Source organism: Enhydra lutris, unplaced genomic scaffold (assembly GCF_002288905.1).
Source record: "Enhydra lutris kenyoni isolate GAN:26980312 unplaced genomic scaffold, ASM228890v2 scaffoldscaffold5, whole genome shotgun sequence".
NCBI classification, from domain to species: domain Eukaryota; kingdom Metazoa; phylum Chordata; class Mammalia; order Carnivora; family Mustelidae; genus Enhydra; species Enhydra lutris.
Window position 1 is genome coordinate 48011543 of NW_019154089.1, and position 21848 is coordinate 48033390.

General features: G+C 37.4%; 1 protein-coding gene across 1 annotated transcript in view; it reads left to right on the forward strand.

The window, feature by feature from the left end:
* Positions 1-21449: 21449 nt before the first annotated feature.
* LOC111140909 (RPTOR independent companion of MTOR complex 2) overlaps positions 21450-21848 on the forward strand; it is a 134092-nt gene continuing 133693 nt past the window's right edge. The window contains exons 1-2 of the mRNA XM_022493171.1: positions 21450-21463; positions 21635-21682. The gene's annotated coding sequence lies outside the window, so the exon portion shown is untranslated. The remainder of the gene's footprint in view (positions 21464-21634; positions 21683-21848) is intronic.

Genomic DNA, 21848 nt, shown 5'->3' on the forward strand with positions numbered 1-21848 from the left:
CTAACTGAATTTAATTTTTTCAAAAAAAGATTGAATTAGAAAGAAAGAAAATGATCAGTTGAGGACTAAATCTGGGAGCTGAAAATTATCCTCAGATTCTATTGCGACAAAATTTTGGACTAAGGGACAAATATTTCTGTTTTTAAATGTCCATAAAACAAGATACATCACTATTGGGGAAAAAGAAAAAGAAGGAGAAGGAGGAGGGGGTAGAAAGGAGAAGGGAGAAGGAAGAAGGGCTCCATTGAGTCAGCTGCCTTGAGGCAAGGGAGCTGGGCTTTGTATCTTTTCATCAGCAGTCACTGGTTACCAGATGCTTCCTCCCCCAATCTCAGTCTCCTTGTGTCTGCCTGTGCCTCTCTGGGCTGAGAGAAATTCTCTGAAGGTGCAGCTGTGACTTTCAGCAACCGGTTCTTACAACAGCTGAGGGATGGGTGCACCTGCCTGTAAAAGTTACCAAGGGTAGATCAGAAGTAAATTTCCTGCAGAAATAGTGGGCTCTCTCATCAAATAGGAAGGGACATAAACACTTGTATTTTATGGACCAAACACTAAAGATGGCCTTCCTCACATCATTAAGGAGTTGTCCCAGCTTGTCAAGGTCCTGTAAGCGTCCTGAATCATTTCAGCGTCAATGTCACCTAAGTCACCAAATTTTACACTGGCAAGTACATTAAGAGGCAGTTGAAAGATGAATGTTCATTTTAAGTCTATTTGTTATTATTCTATGTATCTCACTCATGTATTCAAAAGGTAAAATCATCTAATCTCAGTATTTGAGTCAATTCCATATATGTGCTTCCTTGTCACTGTCATTCGCACCATCCATCAGCATCTGTTGAGCACTTACTGTATGCTAGGCACTGTGCTGAGTGCTAGGAACCTTTTTCTATTTAAACCCTCTGTCAACTCTATCAAGTCAGGCTCAAAGGAAATGAGACTTAGATGTGCATATGCTTTACTCAAGTTTCATGAACATGTTCAAGGTCTTATTATTGTGATATCCTGTTTTCTATGTGTATGATACACACTTCTCCCACTCCCGAGTAATAATAATGATAATGAAAACTGTTGGTGAGATACAAAGAAGCCAGGATTTAGGAAAATTGTTGGTTCTTTTTCATTACCATGCCGATGACAAGCAGAAGTGTTAGTGTTGAATAACCCAGTTTCAAGAGAGAGACTTATAAGACTAAAAGATATATTTAATTAATGTTAAATTTAGAGAACATGAGCTGTGAAGTCTATCATAACTTCAGGGAAAAAATGGTAACAATGTATCATGATTGACCCTTTAACCAGCATACCAGAAGTTACATATTCACAGTGGTATCATCCTTCAAACTAGTCAATTATAAGTCTCTACACTTATTTCACTGGTTTGCAGGGGATAGGATTTATTATTACTCCAGAAAAGAAGGAATTCCACTTTCAAATTTGCCTTTAGTACTTAGGAAAAATTTACTTGTAGTCTCTTTGTTGTCCAAAGATCATAAATGTTTATCCTTTGAAAATGGATTTGATTTTTACAAACAGCTTAAAACCAGCTAAAACCCCATCTGGTGTATGAGGTGAGTGAACAAACAGGGCAATGTTTTGTGAAATTGAGTTATGACCAATTAACGACCATTCTATGCTCATCATAAGTTCCCTCTAACCTTTCTTAGTATCTAAAGATAAATTTTAGTGAATATTTAATTTTTCAGTTTATAATACTAATATAAAAGTTTTGTATTTTCCCTCAGTCACCTTTCAAACATGAATTTTCTCATTAAATAGAATACTATGAGTACATTAAAAGATCCCTGTGTATGTCATCACAATTTTACTCCTTCCTTCCCTCGTTCTCAGAGAAAACCAGCACCTGATTTTGGTGTTTCTGATTCCTTTGTATTTGTTTATACTCCCTTACATAGGTATATATTTTAAAATGTTTCATTATTTTTTTATCTTAAAATTTGATATGACTGGTATCATACTGTCTGTGCTTTTCTGCCATCTGCTTTTGACACTTCTCATTTTGTTTGGGAAAAGCATAGCAAGCATTCTACTAAATGAAAAAAACACAGATTTCTCTGTTTTTCTACTAAGGTCATGTTAGCGGGCGCCTGGGTGGCTCAGTCCATTAAGCATCTGTCCTAGGCTCAGGTCATAATTCCAGCATCCTGGGAACTAGCCCCACATGGGGCTCCCTGCTCAGAGAGGAGTCTGCTTCTCCCTCTGCCTCTGCCCTTCCCCCTGCTTGTGTGCTCTCTCTCTCTCTCTAATAAATAAATAAAATCTTTAAAAAAAAAAAAAAGTCATGTTAGGTTGTTTCCAACCTCTGCTATTGTAAACAATGTTGCTATGGACATTCATGTTGGAATTTCCCCAGCCATATGAGGGTTTCTCTATGGCAAATGCCCCAAATTAGACCTGCTCAGTGGTAGAATATGCAGATGCTCCACTTGAACAGATACTCCCCGATGCTTTTTGTGTCTCATTTTAGAAACTCCTTACCTTTACCAGCCCATGAAGATATTCTACATTTTCTTCTAAAAGTTTGAAAGTTTTGCTTCCACTTTAAATTCTTTGAACATATCTGGAAATGTCAATCTTTTTTCTGCTCAGAGAAGCAGTTCCTCCCAACCATTTTTTTGACTGGGCTCACCTTCTGCACAATATGCAAAGCCAGCTCCATATCATAACGTCGAAGTTCCCTTTATGCCTGCATCTGCTGTGAGACTCACTCCTAGGACCTCACCACTGTCTTTATTTCCAGTATGGTCATGCTGAGCATTGCTCGCTATTTGACCAGATAATTTCAAGTCTTCGAGCACTTTTTACAGAAAGTCCAGACTTCAGTAGCATCAGTATAGTACTAAAAGAGGATTCATAATAATTTCTAAATTCTCGTAATTGTGGCAGCACTTTTTAAATTAATTACTATTATAAGGAGTTAGTAAAAGTAAAAAAAAAGTTCAGAAAAGTTAATGCAGAATATTAGACATAATTTGTGAAAATGTAAAGTAGCAAAATATTCTTCCAAAAAAAAAAAATCATTTATCTGATTCCATGTTGACCAAGTACCTTCTAGTTACTAACTCAGTTTACCAAGTGTATCTGGAAAGAGGGTACTGTGAGGGGGGCCTGGGTGGCTCAGTCATTAAGCGTCTGCCTTTGGCTCAGGTCATGATCCCAGGGTCCTGGAACTGGCCTGCCAGAATCCGGCTCCCTGCTCAGAGTGGAGTCTGCCCCTCCCTCTCCTGCTCCCCCTGCCTGTGCTCATTCTCTCTCTCTCTATCTCTATCTCTATCTCTCCCTGTGTCAAATAAATAAATAAAATCTAGAAAGAAAGAAAGAAAGAGAGAGAGAGAGAAAGGAAAGGAAGGAAGGAAAAGAAAGAAAGAGGGAAGGGGAAAGGAGGAAAGAAAGAGGATACTGTTAGAATAGAAACAGATACTTCGGTCTGAGATAGTTAATCCACTTAAAAACTGCTTCCTTAAATAAAAGATTCTCATGAATATATGTTATAGTGGGACCTTCAGGAAAATTCTAAAATAGGATATGAAAACCACTGGCACCAACCATGTAATGACTTTTCCTTCTTTTGAGAACATGGAATCTCACAGATTGTGACCTTTGTTTTTAACATTGGCTCAGCCATGGTCCCATAGCTCCTCTCTTAATTGACAGATGTATCTCTACATTGATGGTGAGTAAAAACACAAGCCAACTACTTTTTGGACACTCTTTTCCAGGGAATCCTGCTTACTTCCTCTTCTGTGCTTGCTCTTTCCAATACGTCTCTTCATAAGAAAATCAAGTTTGAATAGTATTCATCAGGACAGGAGTGTGCCTAAATCAACAATAATTAAGGAAGTGTGTTGGAATCTCCCACCGTGATGACCAGCGAGTTGATTTCTCAATTTCTATGACTTACTGAGACTATTAAGTACACATGAATTTGTAATTTGAAGTCTTCCTTATTAAGCCTTTTTCACTATGTTGCTACAGGTTTTTGACCTAGTCTGTTTTCTCTGATATTAATACAGCTACTGAGCTGTCTTTTATCTTATACACAATTTCCATCTTTTCATTTTTAATTTTTTTTATTTTAGTGTATTTCTAGGAAACACCGTATAGTTGGATTTTTTAAATTAATCTAACAATTTCTTCCTTTTAACTGATAAACTCACAAGTAAGTATTCCATCCATGTATACATATTTAGAATTGTTTCCCATTTCACATTGTTCTTTCTATTTGTTAGGTTTCTTTCTATGTGTCTTTGTTCTCCTCTTTGTCCTTTTTGGGGGCTGATTGATTTCTTCCTTTCTTGATGTTCTTCCTGCATTCCCTTCACCCCATTTCATTGATGTGCATGTTCTATACTCTATACTTTGTTGCTCTTCTTTTAGTGGTTCTCCTTATATTTTTTTCTGCATACTATACAAAGTCTTAAATTGATCAGTTATTTAACTCCTCTCTCAAACAACATGAGAGCTTTAGAATTAACTAAGATTACCCACTCCTTGGGGTGCCTGGGTGGCTCAGTGGGTTAAGCCTCTGCATTCGGCTCAGGTCATGGTCTCAGGGTCCTGGAATTGAGCCCTGCATTGGGCTCTTTGCTCAGCAGGGAGCCTGCTTTCCCCTCTCTCTCTACCCGCCTCTCTGCCTACTTGGGACCTCTCTCTTGGTCAAATAAATAAATAAAATCTTCAAAAAAAAAAAAAAAAAGATCACCCACTCCTTAATGGCAAGCTACTACTGTCAAGTATTTTCTTTCCTTTTAATCCCCAATGTTTAAATATTATTATAAATACAGACTATATTTACATAAATATGTCTATGTGATTAACCAATTTCTTTACTCATCACTGTTTCTTATATTTTAGACTATCTTTCCAGGGCCATTTTCTTCTTCTTGAAATATATATAATGAAAGCTTTAATAGTCATGTCTTTTGGAGGTAAACACTGCCATTTTGTGAATATCTAAAAATGTCTTAATTTTTCATATTATTTAAAGTCAGATTTATTTTTTTTTAGGTACAGAAATTTTGGTTGACAGTTGTTTACCACTTGGTACCACTTTGTTACCACTTTAAAGATAATTTTTCTATCTCCTGGCATCTATTTTATCTGCAAAGGAGTCTATAATTATTCCAATTGTAATTCTTATGGGTTGTCTTTCTTCTGCAACTGCTTTTAAGATTTGTCTTTGTCTTCACTACATAGTGTCTAGGTGTGGATTTCCTTTTATTTATCCTGACTGGCATGTATTTTCCCTCCCATATTTGCTAATTTTGTCTTTCACAGATCCTAGAAAACGTAAGCTATAATCTCTTTAAATATCACCTCTTTTTTTATCCTCTCCATTATTTCCTTCTAGGAAACCTATTAAAGTATGTTAGAGGGGCACCTGGGTGGCTCAGTGTGTTAAAGCCTCTGCCTTCGGCTCGGGTTGTGGTCTCAGGGTCCTGGGATCTAGCCCCATATCGGGCTCTCTGCTCAGCAGGGAGCCTGCTTCCCCCCACCCCCACTTCCCTGCCTACTTGTGATCTCTGTCTGCAAATAAATAAATAAAATCTTAAAAAAAAATAAAGTATGTTAGACATTCTCATACTACACCTCCTATACTTTCTATCCCTTGGAATAATGATTTTGTTATTTTCATTTTTTTACTGATGTAGAAATTATGTACAGGTCAATTTGACCCTTTAAATACATAGTTCTATAAGTTTAACAAACACACAGTATCACAGAACCACCACTCTAATAAAAAACAGAGCCATTTCATCATTCTAAAAATTTCCCTGTGACAATTTGTCATTAATCAAAAGTAAAGTCAACAAAAGGAAAATATACAATTAGGACTACATCAAAATTAAAAGCTTCTACACAGCAAAAGAAACCATCAACAAAATGAAAAGGGAACCTATGAAATGGGAGGAAATATTTGCAAACTACATATCTAATAAGAAGTTAATATCCAAAAAGTACAAGGAACTCATACTGCTCATTAGCAAATAAACAAAAGAAACCAAATCAAACCCAAAACAGAACCAAAAAATAAAAAATAAATAACCCAATTTAAAAATGAGCAAAGGATGTCCAAAGACATTTTTCCTAAGAAGACATACAAATGGCGAACAAGTACATGAAAAGATACTCAACATCACTAATCATCAGGAAAAGTAAATGAAAACCACAATGGACTATTACCTCACACCTGTTAGGATGTTTATTATCAAAAGGACAAGAGATAAGAAATACTGGCGAGGATATGAAGAAAAAGGAAATTCGCATGCTGTTGATGGGATCATAAACTGGTACAGCCAAGATGGAAAACAATATGCAAGTTCCTCAAGAAATTAAAAATAAAACTACCATATGATCCAGCAATTCCATTTACGGGTATATATCCAAAGGAAACAATTCATTATCTTAAAGAGATACCTGTGCTCTCATGTTCATGCAACATTATGCTCAATAACCAAGGTATAAAAACAATGTAAGTTTCTTTCTACATCTAATAATATTTATCATTTATCATTCAGCCTTTAAAAAGAAGAAAATCCTGCCATTTGCAACAACATGAATGAAATTGGAGGGCATTATGCTAAGTGAAATAAGCCAGACAGAGAAAAACAAATACTGCAAGATCCCACTTACATGTGGAATCTAAAAACCAAACCCATAGAAACAGAGAGTAGGTTGGTGATTGCCAGGAACCGGAGGGTGAGGGAAACAGAGAGAGTCTGGTGAAAGGCTACCATCCTCCATTTAGAAGAGGAATAATGTCTGGGGCACCTGACTGGCTCAGTCCGTGGAGCATGTGACTTTTGATCTTATGGTTGTGAGTTTGAGCCCCACGTTGGGTGTAGAGATTATTTTAAATAAATTAATTTAAAAAAAGAGGAACAAGGTCTGAGAAACTAATGTATAATATGATGACTATAGTGATAATCCCACATTCTGTAATTGAAATTCGCTAAAACAATAGAACTTAAGTGCTCTCAACAGCAGTAACAACAACTCTAATGGTAAATGTGTGAGGTAAGGGAGGTGGTGTTAGCTTGATGGTAGAAATCCTTTTGTCAAGTATACCTCAATTTAGAAAATTTCTCAATCTGTATTTTGTCTTTTTATTCTCTTAAAATTGTCTTCCCAAGAACAAAACTTCTTTATTTTTTAATATTTTATTTATTTATTTGACGAGAGAGAGATCACAAGTAGGCAGAGAGGCAGGCAAAGAGAGGGGGAAAGCAGGCTCCCCGCTGAGCAGGGAGCCCGATGCGGGGCTCCATTCCAGGACCCTGAGACCAGGACCTTAGCTGAAGGCAGAGGCTTAACCCACTGAGCCATCCAGGTGCCCCCAAAACTTCTTCCTTTTGATGAAATCCAGTCTATCCATTTTTCTCTCATATTGACCATGCTTCCAGTGTCCTATCTAAGAAATCTTCACCTCACTCAAGATCACAGATTTTTTTCCTGCTGTCTTCTAGAAGTCTTGTGGTTTTGAGTTTTGTATTTAGATCTATGATCCATTTTGAGTTAATTTTTATTTAGAGTGAGGTGTAGATCAGGGCTCATTATTTATTATAAGGCTACCCAAGTGATCTAACACCATTTATTGAAAGACTATGCTTTCTCCATTGAATTGCCTTTGTAGCTTTGTCAAAAATTAATTGAAGATATAGCTATAGATAGAGATAGAGACAGATGATATAGATACAGGTGTGGAGAGATAGATCTGAGCTCTTTATTTCTGTTCAATTCATTTACGTCTAAAATTACCCTGACTCCTCCATAGCTTTACAGTAAATCCTAACAATAAATACTGTGGGTCCGCCTACTTCATTCTTCCTCAGTATTGTGTTGGTTATTCTATACTTTTTATCTTTCCATATCAACTTTAGAATCATTTTGTTAATACCTACAAAATAACTTCTTAAATAAGCTTTAGTATTTTATACCTTTAAAGGAATTTGTCCATTTGTCCTTTCAATATCTGATGGGTTCCATAGTAATATCCTAACTTTCTCTTTTGATATTTGTGATTTGTAGCTTCTTTCTTTCCTTTTGATTAGTTTGGCTAGAGATTCATCAATTAGTTATTTCAAAGAAACAGCTTTTTATTTCTTTTTTTTTCATTGACTTCCCTTTCCTTGCTTTGGATTGAATTGGCTGTTCTTTTCCTAGCTTCTTAAGGTAGAAACATAAACCACTGTTTTGAGACCTACATTTAGGAATTTGATGCTATTCATTTCTCTGATTTATCTCCATGCCAGACATTTTGGTATATTTTCATTTCTATAGAATGCAAAATATTTTCCTTTACCTTTCGATTTCTATTTTATTCTATGGGTGAATTATGAGTGCACCTTTTGCTGTTCAATTTCTAAATATTTGGGACCATTCTAGATCTTTTTGTGTTATTGATTTCTAGTTTAGCTTTGTTATGGTCCAAACACATGCTTTCTACAATTTTAATTTTTCAAATTTGTTAAAATTTGTTTTGTGTCCCAGATTGTGGTCTATCTTGGTGAATATTTCATCTACTCTAAAAGAATGGGTATTCTGGGGCACCTGGGTGGCTCCGTAGGTTAAGCCTCTGCCTTTGGCTCAGGTCAAGATCTCAGGGTCCTGGGATCAAACCCCACTTCGGGCTCTCTGTTCAGCAGGGAGCCTGCTTCCCCCTCTCTCTCTGCCTGCCTCTCTGCCTACCTGTGATCTCTCTCTCTGTCAAATACATAAAATCTTAAAAAAAAAAAAAAAAAAAGAATGGGTATACTGCTGTTCTTGAGTGTCTATAAATGTCAATTACATAAAGTTGTTGATAACATTACTCAGGTCTTCTGTTTATCTATCTGCTTCTTGTTTTTGTCTATCCTTATGCCAATATCAGACTGTCTTAATTACAATTTTTAGTAAATTTTGAAATCAGGAAGTGTATAATTTATTCACTTTTAACATGGCAATTGATGTAAGAATTTCCTAGAAATTTCCTAGGTAGCAATTTATTTGCATATTTTTTTAACTAATCATTGCATATGTTGAACTAACATTGTACTATTTCATATAGAATATGAGAACCTTTTAACAGTCTGATTTTTACTTCTATAATTTAAACACACAATACACCACATTGCCTTTGCTTTAAATGAGAAATTATCTAATAATTTATTGACTTATATATAAACCACTTTCTGCATTTTTTTGTCTATTCATGTAGATCTGCACTTCCATCTGCTATTATTTCCCTTTTGGTCTGCTGAACCTTAAAATTTATTTTATTTTATTTTATTTTTTTTAAGATTTTATTTATTTATTTGACAGAGAGAGACCACAAGTAGACAGAGAGAGAGAGAGAGGAAAGCAGGCTCCCTGCTGAGCAGGGAGACCGATGCAGGACTCGATCCCAGGACCCCAAGATCATGACCTGAGCTGAAGGCAGCGGCTTAACCCACTGAGCCACCCAGGCACCCCTTAAAATTTATTTTAAAACTCATCTGTTTATGACAATTTATTTCAGTTTTTTAAAATCTGAAATTTTATTTTTCATTTTTGAGGATTGATCTTATCAGATATAGAATTCTAGATTATAGATATTTCCTTTTTCACTTTAAAATTGTCATTTTTTTAAATTTTATTTTTTATAAACATATAATATATTTTTATCCCCAGGGGTACAGGTCTGTGAATCGCCAGGTTTACACACTTCACAGCACTCACCATAGCACATACCCTCCCCAATGTCCATAACCCCACCCCCCCCAACCCCCCTCCCCCCATCAACCCTCAGTTTGCTTTCTGAGATTAAGAGTCACTTATGGTTTGTCTCCCTCCCAATCCCATCTTGTTTCATTTACTCTTCTCCTACCCCCTTAACCCCCCATGTTGCATCTCCTCTCCCTCATATCAGGGAGATCATATGATAGTTGTCTTTCTCCGACTGACTTATTTCGCTAAGCATGATACCCTCTAGTTCCATCCACGTCGTCGCAAATGGCAAGAGTTCATTTCTTTTGATGGCTGCATAGTATTCCATTGTGTATATATACCACATCTTCCTTATCCATTCGTCTGTTGATGGACATCTAGGTTCTTTCCATAGTTTGGCTATTGTAGACATTGCTGCTATAAACATTTGGGTGCACGTGCCCCTTCGGATCACCACGTTTGTATCTTTAGGGTAAATACCCAGCAGTGCAATTGCTGGGTCATAGGGTAGTTCTATTTTCAACATTTTGAGGAACCTCCATGCTGTTTTCCAGAGTGGTTGCACCAGCTTGCATTCCCACCAACAGTGTAGGAGGGTTCCCCTTTCTCCGCATCCTCGCCAGCATCTGTCATTTCCTGACTTGTTCATTTTAGCCATTCTGACTGGTGTGAGGTGATATCTCGTTGTGGTTTTGATTTGTATTTCCCTGATGCCGAGTGATGTGGAGTACTTTTTCATGTGTCTGTTGGCCATCTGGATGTCTTCTTTGCAGAAATGTCTGTTCATGTCCTCTGCCCATTTCTTGATTGGATTATTTGTTCTTTGGGTGTTGAGTTTGCTAAGTTCTTTATAGATTTTGGACACTAGCCCTTTATCTGATATGTCATTTGCAAATATCTTCTCCCATTCTGTCAGTTGTCTTTTGGTATTGTTAACTGTTTCCTTTGCTGTGCAAAAGCTTTTGATCTTGATAAAATCCCAATAGTTCATTTTTGCCCTTGCTTCCCTTGCCTTTGGCGATGTTCCTAGGAAGATGTTGCTGCAGCTGAGGTCGAAGAGGTTGCTGCCTGTGTTCTCCTCAAGGATTTTGATGGATTCCTTTCTCACATTGAGATCCTTCATCCATTTTGAGTCTATTTTCGTGTGTGGTGTAAGGAAATGATCCAATTTCATTTTTCTGCATGTGGCTGTCCAATTTTCCCAACACCATTTGTTGAAGAGGCTGTCGTTTTTCCATTGGACATTCTTTCCTGCTTTGTCGAAGATGAGTTGACCATAGAGTTGAGGGTCTATTTCTGGGCTCTCTATTCTGTTCCATTGATCTATGTGTCTGTTTTTGTGCCAGTACCATGCTGTCTTGATGATGACAGCTTTGTAATAGAGCTTGAAGTCCGGAATTGTGATGCCACCAACTTTGGCTTTCTTTTTCAATATTGCTTTGGCTATTCGAGGTCTTTTCTGGTTCCATATAAATTTTAGGATTATTTGTTCCATTTCTTTGAAAAAAATGGATGGTACTTTGATAGGAATTGCATTAAATGTGTAGATTGCTTTAGGTAGCATAGACATTTTCACAATATTTATTCTTCCAATCCAGGAGCATGGAACATTTTTCCATTTCTTTGTGTCTTCCTCAGTTTCATTCATGAGTACTTTATAGTTTTCTGTGTATAGATTCTTAGTCTCTTTGGTTAGGTTTATTCCTAGGTATCTATAGTTTTGGGTGCAATTGTAAATGGGATTGACTCCTTAATTTCTCTTTCTTCTGTCTTGTTGTTGGTGTAGAGAAATGCAACTGATTTCTGTGCATTGATTTTATATCCTGACACTTTACTGAATTCCTGTACAAGTTCTAGCAGTTTTGGAGTGGAGTCTTTTGGGTTTTCCACTTATAGTATCATATCATCTGCGAAGAGTGATAGTTTGACGACTTCTTTGCCAATTTGGATGCCTTTAATTTCCTTTTGTTGTCTGATTGCTGAGGCTAGGACTTCTAGTACTATGTTGAATAGCAGTGGTGATAACAGACATCCCTGCCGTGTTCCTGACCTTAGCGGAAAAGCTTTCAGTTTTTCTCCATTGAGAATGATATTTGCGGTGGGTTTTTCATAGATGGCTTTGATAATATTGAGGTATGTGCCCTCTATCCCTACACTTTGAAGAGTTTTGATCAGGAAGGGATGCTGTACTTTGTCAAATGCTTTCTCAGCATCTATGGAGAGTATCATATGGTTCTTGTTCTTCCTTTTATTAATGTGTTGTATCACATTGATTGATTTGCGGATGTTGAACCAAACTTGCAGCCCTGGAATAAATCCCACTTGGTCGTGGTGAATAATCCTTTTAATGTACTGTTGAATCCTATTGGCTAGTATTTTGGCGAGAATTTTTGCATCTGTGTTCATCAAGGATATTGGTCTGTAGTTCTCTTTTTTGATGGGATCCTTGTCTGGTTTTGGGATCAAGGTGATGCTGGCCTCATAAAATGAGTTTGGAAGTTTTCCTTCCATTTCTATTTTTTGGAACAGTTTCAGGAGAATAGGAATTAGTTCTTCTTTAAATGTTTGGTAGAATTCCCCCGGGAAGCCATCTGGCCCTGGGCTTTTGTTTGTTTGGAGATTTTTGATGACTGTTTCAATCTCCTTACTGGTTATGGGTCTGTTCAGGTTTTCTATTTCTTCCTGGTTCAGTTGTGGTAGTTTATATGTCTCTAGGAATGCATCCATTTCTTCCAGATTGTCAAATTTGTTGGCGTAGAGTTGCTCATAGTATGTTCTTATAATTGTCTGTATTTCTTTGGTGTTAGTTGTGATCTCTCCTCTTTCATTCATGATTTTATTTATTTGGGTCCTTTCTCTTTTCTTTTTGATAAGTCTGGCCAGGGGTTTATCGATCTTATTAATTCTTTCAAAGAACCAGCTCCTAGTTTCATTGATTTGTTCTATTGTTTTTTTGGTTTCTATTTCATGGATTTCTGCTCTGATCTTTATGATTTCTCTTCTCCTGCTGGGTTTAGGCTTTCTTTCTTGTTCTTTCTCCAGCTCTTTTAGGTGTAGGGTTAGGTTGTGTACCTGAGACCTTTCTTGTTTCTTGAGAAAGGCTTGTACCGCTATATATTTTCCTCTCAGGACTGCCTTTGTTGTGTCCCACAGATTCTGAACCGTTGTGTTTTCATTATCATTTGTTTCCATGAATTTTTTCAATTCTTCTTTAATTTCCTGGTTGACCCATTCATTCTTTAGAAGGATGCTGTTTAGTCTCCATGTATTTGGGTTCTTTCCAAATTTTCTCTTGTGATTGAGTTCTATAAAATTGTCATTTGATTGAGTTCTGGCTTGCACTGTTTCTGACCAGATGTCATCAGTGTTTCTTACTATTATCGCCCACAGTTTATTTGTCTTTATTCTCTGATCACTTTAAAGTTGTTTCTCTTTATTTTTGGTATTTGGCAATTTTGACTATAATATGCTTAGGAATGTTTTTCTTTGTGTTATTTCTGACTCATTCAGCTTTTTGGATCTGTGTCTTGTTATTTTTTATCAAATTTGGAACATTTCAGCTATTGTTTCTTCAAATCTTCTTTTCTGCTGTAATCTCTCACTCCACTTCTCTTGGGAGTCCAATTCACATATTTCAGACTGATTTTTTAAAAATATGGCTCTTTTGTTTTTTTTCAGTCTTTTTCTTCTTCATTCTTTCTATTGGTCTGTTTCAATCTACTGGCCACTCCCCCTTTTTGTGTGTCCAATATGTCACCATCTCGTGGATTTTTACATTTTTTATATTGTATTTTTTATTTCTACAATTTTCACATGGTTCTTTTCTATAGTAAGCATTTCTCTAGAAAAAACTCCCATTTGGTCACTACTTACATCCAGCTTTTCCCTTAAATCTCTAATCATATTTCTAAAATTTTGCTAATTTTGATGTCTGTGTTATTTCTTGGTCTGTATTCAATGACTATTTTTTCTCATGATAGTGAATCACATTTTTCTGATTTGTCACGTCTAATACAATTTTTATTATATGCTTTACATTGTACAGGCTATGTGTTTTAGAGTTTGGCTATTGCTGTTTTCCTTTTAATGAGTTTTGGGGGGTTTCCCTCTTCATTAATTTACTGGAAGATCAGCTTGATACTGTTGAGACTTGATTTTAGGTTTTGTTTCGTTATGTCTATAGCAGCATTTATTTTAGGCTAGTTTAGCTTTTTCCCTAAGTTATGGCTTTTTGGGGGTCTCCATTCAAACCTTTCTCTAAATTATAGCTTTCTGGGTGTTCTTAACTGAATGCTCAGGGTGTCTAACAAAGTCTCTTTACTCGCTGGTTAGAACTCTATTGTCTTTGCAATCTTCCATCAACCTCTGGAACCTTCCATTAGTTTGGAGCCCCTCAGAGCTGCTCTCTGACAGGCCTCCCAGAATCTCACCCTCTACTTGTGCAGCTTAAATTTCAGCTAACTAATCAAGAGGATTCATATACAAATTTCTGGAGCTCCTACTCTACATGTTCCTCCTCTCTGGTATTCGGCTCCTCAAATTTCAATTGCCTCCTTATGTCTGAACTTCAATCTTTCTTCCTTCCATCCTACGACACAGCTGTTCTCCATTTGGTTTCCATAGTTTTGCGTTGTGTTCTGAAAGGTGTCCCCAGGCAGAAAGCCAGAAAGAATGTGGAGTTCCCCTTGTTTTTTTTATCTCAAGGTTACAGTGCCACATTACCTATTGTCCCATGCCTAAAACAGTTGTTCACATATTTTGTCTAAATGTACAGTTGTTTATTATAGGAAAGTGAATTGAATACCCATTCAATTCCTAATGAAATCAGGAACTCTTCATTAAAAATAATCATTTCACATACAGTTCCTTTATATTAGGTTTCTGATCATCAATATCTGAAGTCCGTGAGTTATAGTTTTAATTTCTAACGATTCTTCCTTATAGTGACTTTTTCCTATGAAATTGATGATCTTTGAGTATGAACTTTTATTTGTTCGATCTCAATTTGTGAAGAGTCTAAGAGCTCACGTCCTGCATTTTCTGCAGAAAGGATTTGTAATTGCTGCTGCCGGAAGCCAGGGGGCACTACAACCCGGGTCCACTTTGGTCCCCTCCTAGGATCCTGGGCTTAACACCGAGGTCTCAAGTTCTGCTTTTCTGCCTCTGGTAGATCGTGGGTATGCAACTGGCATGTGCCCTCTAGGTAAATCCGCTATTCCAGTTTTCTGTTTTCACACTGTTCTTTTAATTTTAGTATACTGTTTTGTTTTTGTTTTCTGGTGGAGGAATTTTGGAGATTTTAGCTAAAAAAAAAAAAAGAAGAAGAAGAGAAAAAAATAAACTATTGGTATATATTATTCAGATTAACAACGGAGCTGTCATTTGGTCAGCTTTTGTGGATAAATTAGCATGAGTCATAGAAGGTATCCTGAGGGAAGATTAGGAGTTCTGCAACTCAGAGGAGTGACAACATTTTCCTGAAAAATTTTTCCACTTGTGTGTATGGCCAAGGGGCATAGCTTAACTATCCATATTTTAAGGGACATATTTTAAACTACCCTTTATCAAGTGGAAACTTGGCTTAAAAGAATATTGCAAGGCACCTGGGTGGCTCAGATGGTTATGCATCTCCCTTCGGCTCAGGTCATGATCCTGGGGGTCCTGGGAATGAGTCTCACATCCTGCTCCCTGTTCTTTGGGGAGCCTGCTTCTCCCTATGCCTCTGCCTTGCTCTCTCTCTCTCTCTCTCTCTGTCTCTCATGAATAAATAAAATCTTAAAAAAAAAATAAAAGGATATTGCAAAGAAACTGTGGTATGTAACAAAAGTTACATACTTTGTAAGTAATAAAAGCACAGTTTGAAAATATGGAAGCTCTGGTAACTTTATTCCTGATGTTAACTTTTTATCAACATCATTACAAGAAAAAAACAATGACAATGAAGTCGGATGTCACAATGTCAGTCGCAATTTTTTAAAATGGAAATTACAGTCATGTGAAATATGAATTTATGTAGATTATCCTTTACTATTACTTAAGTCTAAGAGTATATTCTTTGAGATGTTCACTAATGATAGCATAAAGCTATGTGATTTGTAAAATATATAAAAATAAATATTCAGAATATGAAGATAATTTTCTGTATTTCCTATGGTAAAAAAATAACTGAAAAATAAAAAAGAAGAAGAAAATTTGCTGACAAACTAAAACGCAGTCCCATTGGTCAACCAAGACAGAAAAAGTTGAAAAAAAAAAAAAAGACCAAAATGTCTGAAGACTTGAAGAAAAAGATATTTGAACAAAACTCATTATGGAAACTTTGCTGTGCAATGGATAGAAGCATTGATGCTTCTACACTTGCTTAGTTTATGGTACTGCTGAATTCTATTCAGTAATGAAAATACACAAATCCCTATGCTTTTTCTAAGCCACTAAAGCAAAGATGTATCAAAGAACGTGTGTCCTTATCAGTAAACAACTACCTTAATAAAGACAATATTTTATGGAAAATTGATGAAGTAGTTTCTATAAATGAAAATTTAAAAGGTATTCACAGTATAATTTTATATTCACAATAATTTTATATAATTAAGATCTCTAAAATATAGCTTAATTTTCATACACCTTGAAAAGAGAAAGGAAGTGACATGAAAATCTTTTGTACCATGAGAATGTTTGATATTTATTTAGTGGTAAACTAAATTTTTCCTAATTTAGTCTAAATTGAAAAACCAAGTATTTCATAATGATTGGTGACTTCTAGTACCATGTTATCTATCAGCTGTTTTAAAAAATATTGAATCTTGGGGTGCCTGGGTGGCTCAGTGGGTTAAGCCTCTGCTCCTCCCCCTGTCTCTTTCTCTCTCTCTCTCTCTCTCAAAAAAATAAAATATTTAAAGGAAAAAAAAGTAGTAAGGTTCTTAGTTACTGTTATCACAATTACCTCAAAGGGAAAGATTATATTCGATATTTTTTTTAAAGATTTTATTTATTTATTTGACAGACAGAGATCACAAGTAGGCAGAGATGGAGGCAGAGAGAGAGGGGAAAGCAGGCTCCCCGCTGAGCAGAGAGCCCGATGTGGGGCTTGATCCCAGGACTCTGGGATCATGACCTGAGCCAAAGACAGACCCTTAACCGACTTAGCCACCCAGGCACTGCAAATCTTACTACTTTTCAAAAGAAATTTGTGCTAGGAGGGAGCATTTAGAAAACAAGTATTTGGAAACGTTTCCACAGTTTTGTGATTTTTTTCCTAAAAATACTTGAAAATATAAATCTGTCATTTATATAATTTTTTATATCTACACACTTAAAAACCATGGAAACAGTTTTCTGCTTAATATCTTTCAGATGAAGAGTTTTGAAACCATTTTTAAATCATTTGCTAAACATTTCTAAATGTTCTGTCTTCCAGTTTGCTATGAAAATGAATTGACATTAGGAAAGATGGACATTTATTAGCCAAATTACATAAGAAAACCTTGTATAACCAATGGTGGAATTAAAAAACAAGCGTTATGGTTTAGAAGCTTCAGCCAGTAGAGTAGTTCTTCCATTAAAAAAACAACAACAACAACAACAACAGCTTGGCATATTGTGAGATTTCAGCTACTAAAACCCAACATCCAAGTTAAACTCTTCTTAGAGTTGGACTTCGGATTGCTATACCATAAAGTATTTAACAAGAAATTTAAAAAATAATAAAGGATATTCAGTCCCATTGTTGTTATTAGTGTCATTAATAAACTAACATTAAAATGTACCTTTAACCATTTTTATTTCATCTTTACGTTTTAAGTCTTATTTAATTAAAAAAAAGTAGGGGCTCAGTCAGTGGATCATACGAGTCTTGATCTCAGGGTTGTAGTTTGAGCCCCATGTTGGGTGTAGAGATTACTTTAAAAATAAAATCTTTTTAAAAAATGAGTAAATACATACGTTATTGGAGTGTGTGCACAAGTGTTCTTTTTAAAATGATGAGATGCACAGAGAAATAATTTGGTAGGTCCATTGCTTAGCATGTTATTATAATGAGATGTTTATCATTATGATTTAGAATAGTCAGAAAAATTTCTCTCAAATAATTTTTCTTAAAAAAATTATATAAGTAAAAACATGATTTAGGAAAGTTAAAATAAAAAAGATAAAAACCATTCAAAATTCTACCAACCAGAGATAATCACTGCTGAAATTTTAGTGCATACCCTTCCAAATTTTATTTTCTGAATGTATGTATCCTTCTTTCACAAAAAAAGGGCTCATACTGAATTTAAAACTGTTTTTGTGGAGTGTCTTTATACCTTACAGAATTTTTCTAAAATGAAATTTACAAGAAATTTTTGGAACAGAAGTTAAAATTTAAAGGAACAATAGTAAGAGACTCCTTCCTGCTATTTTAAGACAGAGATTAAAATTTGAAGGAACAATTCTAAGAGGCAAACAAGACCAAGGCTGAATCTTCATAATCAACACTATACAAGAATACAACATTTGTTTGATTTTAGTCCATTGCCCGTCATTTTAATGTTCTTTATCTAGATTTTAAACGTGTGGTTTAACTATGAAGAAAAATTACCAAAAAACAGACCATCAAATGTTGTGGTTTTTTTACTTGCTTTATCTTCATATGGCCTATGCAGTAAGGCAGATAGATAAAGGGAACTAAGATTTTGGCAAGGCTTTGTTTCTGTTCAACATTATCTCTGTACCCGAAACTGATAATATTTGGTTTATAAATTAGAATTATTAACTTTGTGTAATAGGATAGAGGATAGAACCCAGATAGTGATCATCAATTGAGTCATTTATCTTCAGAATCAAGCAGTTATCTCTCAGAGGTGTGGTCCTGGACCCAATCTCATATAACATTTTTTATCAGTGACTAATACTATGAGAAAAGACATTTCATTCACACAGCAAATGAAACCTACTTGGGAAATGAAAACTAAGAAGAGGAAGTCACATTCTCAATGACCAGATTAGAATCAAAATGACCTGGAAAATTGGAGAAGTAGTAACAAGTAAACAGAATGAGTAAAACATAGGGGTGGGCTAAAATAAACAAGGAAGAAAAACAAGTTTCAAAAGAGGAATAGCTAGTTTTTGGCAAGTATAGAAGATAACTTAGAGATTCTAACAAGTAACAGGCTGACTAGAATCAATAATATATTGTTTGAAAAGCAAACACAACATTGTGAAATGTATTCTTTACTAAAATTTACCTAAAATCCTACTTCCCAGTTGAGTGTCACTTGCAAACACTAATAACTTGTTCTTTTTACCAGAAATCCTACTGTTCACCTTAACAACAAATGTGAAGAACATAACCACTTAAATGACTGAGACGGAAATAGAAGAAAAACTGGTCAGTCTCATTGTAAGATTGGGGAAAGATGACTTTTTTTTTTTTCTCATGAAAGAGAAAATAATTGAATAATGATCTTTAAATAGGAATGTATAGTTACAAAGATGAAAAGCTTCATGGCTTTCATGTACCTTAAGTAATTTAAAAGTGGATCAGTTGTACTCAACTTTCATGGAAAAATGAAAGAGAAATGAAGTTAAATTGTATTAGGAAGGAGTTACTTTAGAATAAATAGGGACAAAAAATAGGATAAAAAGGGTTGGTTGAAAATTGGAACAATTCTAAGAATCTGGTAGACTTTCCATTGTTAGATTTCTACTTTTCTAAAATGGTGAAATGTGATACATGGAAGGATGAAATGCAAAATTTAAATGTCCAAACCAGACCTCAAATGTTGTGATTTTTGCCTTAGGCTGTAACTAGAATCAATAAATTTACACCAAGACCTAAAAGCTACAAGAGCAAGAGCAAAGTTTGTTGTTATCAAAATTATTAGTGGTTATGTCAGGAGACATTTTTAAAAAGTGTTCTAATTGTGTTGCATCATTGAATACAAGGGCAATATCAGGAACAGATATCCAACCGTAGACCTAATAAGAAAAGGATGTGGAATGTCTGGATGAGGATTGTCTCCTAAGGAAGCAGTATTCCTCTTTTATTCTGATGATGCTACTGTATGCTGCTTTTATTTTGCTTGTTTTATGTTTTATACTAGATATATATTTATTACAGGACTTTTAGAGTACAAACAGCAAACAGGAACAAAAACCGTATGTGTAATGCCACAACTGATGAGAAAAAAAATAAGTTAACATTTCGATCTGTATCTTCTCAGACTCTTTTCTATGTAGAGATATGTAAAATATTTTATAACGCCTAATTTTAATTTATACGTATTTTAAACGTCTATAAAAAGGGGGAATTTTGTAATCTGTTGCTCGACTTAAAATCATGAACCTTATTTTCTATAAATATAGAAGACCTACACCGTTTTTGATGGTTGTAATAATTTGCATAATCCCTACTTTTGGTCATCTGTGCTTCCAATTGTTCACTGTTATTAACAACTGCAGTTATAGCTCAAATATTGTTTTTTTTTTTTAAACACCAAAGAGAGCATTGGAATAAAGGACTCCAAGGCACTTACTCATCGAACCGATTATTTATTGAACATTTATTTATCCTGGACACTGCGTTAACTGGGAGAAGAGAGGTGGTTAAACCAAGCTCTCCACTGTTGAACTACCAGTCTCACGTAATAAACGACAAGTCGAGGATGGGAGGCGGCAGAACCCTCACCCTCTCTTTAAAGTTATTGTACTTTAAGATAAAGTTGCTGGGTCAGAGGCCAGGTGTATATATATTAATTAGGCAAAACAGTTTCTAGAATTGAAATCTCTACAGTTAATAGTTACCAGGTTTATGCATAAAAAATATGAACCCACACCACAACCTCTGCATTAGCCCTAGCTCAAGAGCTACACAGACAGAAAACCCGACTCAGCCCTCAGCGGCGAGCGCTCCGTTCCAGGCAGAGGAAACCCTCTCCCCGGGCCTCCCGGCGCCCGCGCGTGCGCGGGAACCATCTCCCCCCACCGCCCTGGACCACCACCCCGCGCTGCCCGCTTCCGAATTCCCTTCTCCCGGCCTGCGCCAGGCGGTGGAAAACGAAACGTCCACCCGACCACTGCCTCTTAGAGAAGTTCTCCCGCTAAATGTGGTTTTGAAGATCAAGTGCAAGGCTGCTTAGTCCGGTGGTCACAACGAGGGTGGAAAACAAACTTTGTTACGTGTTAACTTGGTTGGAGCAGAGCGACTCCGGGAAGGGATCTGAGTTACGTTAGAACCGTGCGCAGCTTTGTTTTTGAATAAACATCGTTTTCACTGATGAAGAAGGAAGGGAGTGCTTGAAAGCCAGACGGAGAACGGGGCAGGATGGTTTCCGCAGGTGGCGTGCGGCCGCATCCCGGCCTCCTCGGCTCTGATTACAGTTTCCGCGGCGCTGGAGGGGAAGCATCCTCCGCGCTGCGAACTCCCATCAATGGGATTCCCCTCGTGGGAAATGCCGCCTCCCGGCAGACTTGCACTCGGAGGGCCGGACGTGTAGCCGCGACTTCGGGCTCCCAGGCGGGCGGACGGGTGCGCACGCCGAGAGCCCCATGGAAACCCTGGGTCGGCACCGCGTTCCCTCCACGCCCCGGCGAGAGCCGGCACCACCCGCCGCCTGCCGCCGCGGAGGGGCGGGGGAGATGCTGCTGGGGGCGGGCGCGGCGCGCGGGGAGGGGAAGGGGTTCTCGCGCGATTGGGCGAGGTTTCCGGTGTTGTGACTGAAACCCGTCAATATGGCGGCGATCGGCCGCGGCCGCTCGCTGAAGAACCTCCGAATACGAGGTAAGCCCGCTGCAACCCTCGCTCCCCACCGCCTGGGGCCCGCGACCCCTGGCCCTCGCCTCCCCCTGGCCCTGGGCTGGGGGAGCGATTAGGGGCGCTGGCCGGAGCCACGGTTGCCGCCGCTGGCCTGCGAGCGAATCCTAATTGGAGCTGTGTGTCTGTTTCGCACAGGGCGGAATGACAGCGGCGAGGAGAACGTCCCGCTGGATCTGACCCGAGGTAACGCGGGGCGCCGCGGGCGCCGGCGAGGGCGCGCTGCTGGGGAGGAGCTGGGGGCCGGGGGCAGGGGCGGGCCCCGCACGGGACCGGCGGGGGTGCGGGAGGCAGAGCCCGAGCCCCGCCTGCTGGCTCGCGGGAGCGAAGCCCGGGGCAGCCTCCCGGGACC